The sequence below is a fragment of the Dendrobium catenatum genome, unplaced genomic scaffold, assembly GCF_001605985.2.
Source record: "Dendrobium catenatum unplaced genomic scaffold, ASM160598v2 fragScaff_scaffold_1220, whole genome shotgun sequence".
NCBI classification, from domain to species: domain Eukaryota; kingdom Viridiplantae; phylum Streptophyta; class Magnoliopsida; order Asparagales; family Orchidaceae; genus Dendrobium; species Dendrobium catenatum.
The window spans coordinates 11,899,932-11,904,340 of NW_021319682.1; positions in this window are offsets into that span (position 1 = coordinate 11,899,932).

Below are 4,409 nucleotides of genomic sequence, written 5' to 3' on the forward strand. Positions count from 1 at the left end.
AAGTCTATCTCATTGAGGAAAAACTTCATTAGACTAAAGTAACTAAGCTAGACTAAGGCTTCGTTTGGGACGGCTTTTTCACTGCTTTCTAAAACGGAGTTTTAGTACAAATTTTTTTATTTTTGTACTAAAACTCCGTTTTAGAAAGCAATAAAAAAGCTGTCCCAAACGAAGCCTAAGGCTTCGTTTGAAACGGCTTTCTTAGTGCTTCTTAAAGCAGTTTTTTAGAATAAATTTATTTTTCGTACTACAAAGCTGATTTAAGATTTGCCAGCCCGCATTTTTTGCCTAGGGCACGCGATGAACGGTGATCAAGCGAAGAAGAAGCAACGAAGGAGAACCGGGATTCATACCTGCACGAGAGAAGAAGAAGCGACAAAGCTTGGCCAAAGCTATTCACGCGGGAAAATCGACTGGGTTCGGGGAGAGGGGTTTGACGGTCGGGGCTAACGGAGTGGTATAGCGAATGGTTAGAATGAGAAAGCGGTGGTAAGTAAGTAAATATTTGATTTTAGGTGTTGAATAGGTATTTTTATTAGTTTTAAGTGTTATGTATGTAAAAATCCCTAGAAATATTTACGATATGTATGTGAATAATGCCAAACCAAACCATTATATGGTGGCAAGATAAGTAGAATCACTAATTCACTATTAAATTCAATAAATTATACAAATTGTTATTAATATACATCTAATTATTAGAGAGATGTGAATGTCCCTCTCATGCCTTCGTGTTGATGGTAGCGACGCCTCTCACTCAAGGTCTTTGTCTTAGAGCCTCTAGTATCTTTGACTTTCTAACTTTGTGTCTCGCAAGCTTCTCAATAATTTATCGCAAGCTACGGTATGTGAAAGATTGAATTTGTTGGTCAATCATGATTCCTTGATCAATAGCTTGTTTACTCGCCTCTACAGGTCAATTTTACCTTTTCATATATCTGCGTTCGTAACATTGCTTTCAAGTATTCGTATTACTTATAGGCTATTTTCCTTCTTATATTTGTGCAAGACAATCAAAATATTTTGAGTGAAAGAAGTTGTTATACTTCAAGCCATTGAATCTCTTTACCGCGACAAAAAGTAGGTACTTATAATATAGATAAGTCAACTAATGAAAAAAAAATATTGATAGAAAACCTTGAAATGAACCACCATGGCAAATTTTCAAGCATTTTAATGATGTTTATGTAGGTGCTAGAAAAGATACTGATATCCATATAATCAATGTGCAAGCTCACTTAGGTCAAGTTAAGTTGTATAACTTTTATTTTCATATTTCTCTTTATCTCCTAAAAGATATAAGAGAATAAAGAAATTAATATACATCATCAACAATCTTTTGTGTCAAATCAAACGAATCATATTACTTACAATAATTGAGTTTAATAAGTCATTTTAAAATCAATTCGTCAAAAATTTAATCTAGGACCATCCAAACTCCGATTTCCAAAAACTTATAGTGGAACTAAATGACTCGAAAAGACGAACCTAACGACACCAATCAAAGAATTTTTGGAGAGTTCATAGCTTAATTTTGATTACAAAAAAAACTCCAAACATGACATGCTTATAGTCTAATCAAGCAGCTCGACGAGGCGGATCTAATGAGCCTAAGATCGTCAAAATTTTATATCATTAATACATTCAAATGATCAACAACCCGTCCATGTTCAAAGGGTTCAATATCGACTGCCCATGCTATCCACTCCCATCTTAACCTTGATCCTCCTCATATTTACAAGTATGACACTCTAAAAAAATTATAAATAACCCAAATTCTTCTCATGAGAGGGGTAGAGAGATAAAAAGGAGGAAGTTAAATGAAGAATTGGGGATGCTTACTTGCAGCCGACCATCATCGAAGTTCTTCTTGAGGACTAACACCTTTCATCGATCACCAAGTCGATCACCGTCAAACTTCTACCTGTTCGTCGACCATCACAAGACTTCCGCCCATTTGTCGACCCGCCGGAGTTCTTCCTGATCACCATCGAACTGTTTCCTGTTCGTCAACCACCATTGGAGTTTTTCCCGACCATTGTTGGACTTCCGCTTATTCGTCTACCACCGCCAAGTTCCACTCGTTCGTCGACCACCACCAGAGTTTTTCCCGGCCACTAACATACTTCTACTTGTTTGTTGACCACCGACGTACTTTCTCTTGTTATTTGACCACCATCGAACTTTCAACCATTCGTCAACCCTCGCCGGATCAGTTCTTCCCGATCACTATCAAACTTTCGCTCGTTCATGAACCATCGCCGGACTTTTTCCTATTTGTTGACCATCGTCATACTTCTGCTCCAATATATTATAATTCAACCGTCTCCAAGTAAAGGAACAACTCAAGCTTTGTAATTCATACAAACTTAGTGGAACTTTCTCATCTGGGCCAAGCCAAGTGGTTTTTCCCTTTTCAGGTTTTCCATGTAAAACACTTCTAGAGCTTTTCTCTCTCTTTCAATTATCTGTTAGTGTGTCGGATATACTTATATTGCAAAGGTGTTTTATTCTCTTACTCTAATTCCGCGTATTTTCTAGCCCGTAATAGTTTGGTGTTGTCTGTTGGAACGTCGTTCTTGACTAAGGGGCAACTTTTGCTCCTATCTCAAAGATCGTTCATATCAACATTCTTATATCAGTTATTGTTGCATTAATTTTATTGGAATTAGATATGGACTAGGGGATAACTTTGATTACAACTGTGGTCAAGAAAATTGTTCCAATACTTTTATCATCCAATATAATATTTTATGAAATTCCTAACAAATGCAATGATACTTCTAATAAATTACAAGCTGTTTATAGTCTAGACTTCTCCTCGGGCAAAATTTTAATCTTGGCCTCAAAAGTATAGTATCGGTATAAAAATAGAGCATTGTTCACCTTTGATTCGGGATGCATGTGGCATTTGACCTTTCTCAGTCAAGGCATAATCGATCCCAAGGGGATTTGATTCTACCTCTTCCATATAGGTTAAGGTCATCGAGCAATACTCTGACAAACAACTTCAGATAGGTCATATATCATTGATGGATTATTTTAGTCTCTTCCATACAGGTTAATATAATCGAGTAATGTTCTAACAAACAACCTCGGATAGGTCATACATCCTTGGTGGATTCTCTCGGCCTCTTCCACACAGGTTAACGTCATTCAGCAATGCTCTTACTAACAACCTCAGATAGGTAAAAAAACCTTGGTGGATCCCTCGGCCTCTTACACACAATTTAACATCAATAAGCATCATTCTGAGAAATAACCTTGGATAATTCAAACATCCCCGGCTAAACGTCCTCGGTGAATCCCATCGGCCTTTTCCATGAAGCAATTCAAAGCATCTTTCTCAGCTTCGAAGTCCCGTCAGGCCTCCACTTAGTTGGTGTCATTAGTGTGTCATTTGAAAGTTGTGGTCGACGTAATGTTTGACCCCCTCCATAAAAATTAGTAATTATATGCGCCCATTAGCATATATATCTTCTATCTTCATCAAAATAAAGCCTGATCGTCGTCGTCATCTCACCGCTTGATTGCAAACATCAGAATATCACCTAACCACCTATGTTAGGCTTTCATCGAGCATACCACTTAACTCCATGCATCAAGGGACCAACTTTTGATCGTGTGGTTTCTTCCTAACCATCAACCTTCACCATTTACTGTTAAACTTATGCTTGATAACTAGTTATAGTTGTAGTTCCTCCTAGGCATTTACTACAACCAGATCTCTGCCTGTGTGATTCTTTCGTGAAGATTGTTTTCCAATTTTGGAATAGAAAACTTAGTTTGATATTAAAGGATCGAGCCTTTAATGAAGATTGACAGTCATTCGACTCCTTCAGGATGGCCTCAGACGAAGACCAAAGCCCACATTAGAGGACCGGGCCTTTATCGTTATTGATGGTCTTGTGACTCTGTCAGGATGGCCTTCAAATGAAGACCGGAGCCCACAGTGGATAACCCAGCCTATTCCGATGAGTACAAAATTTTATTTTTTAGTTAGTCCATCTTCTCAAATTTTGAGAAAATTTGGACCATTTTTTTTAAATTTTCTTAAGCCCCCAAGGGGGGTATTTATAGGATTGGATAAGGGGGGCTAAAGGGGCAATTAAGATTTTTCTAGAAATTTCTCTGATTTTTTAGATAATTTTTTCGGGATTTTAAAAGCCCCTAAATAATTATTTCTATTTTAAAAAGAAATAATATGAAAATAATATATAATTAAAAATAAATTTAATGTTTTCTAAAATCTAAGAGGCGTCATTTCAACATTTTCGTGCAGCGAGTGGAAAAAAAAATCGCATTCCAAAGCCAAATGATATAAACATTTATAATATAGCCTATGTCAAGATCTAATCATTCCCGCAAATGTTTTTGTTTTTGTTTTTTTTTTTTTTTTTTAAATTTTG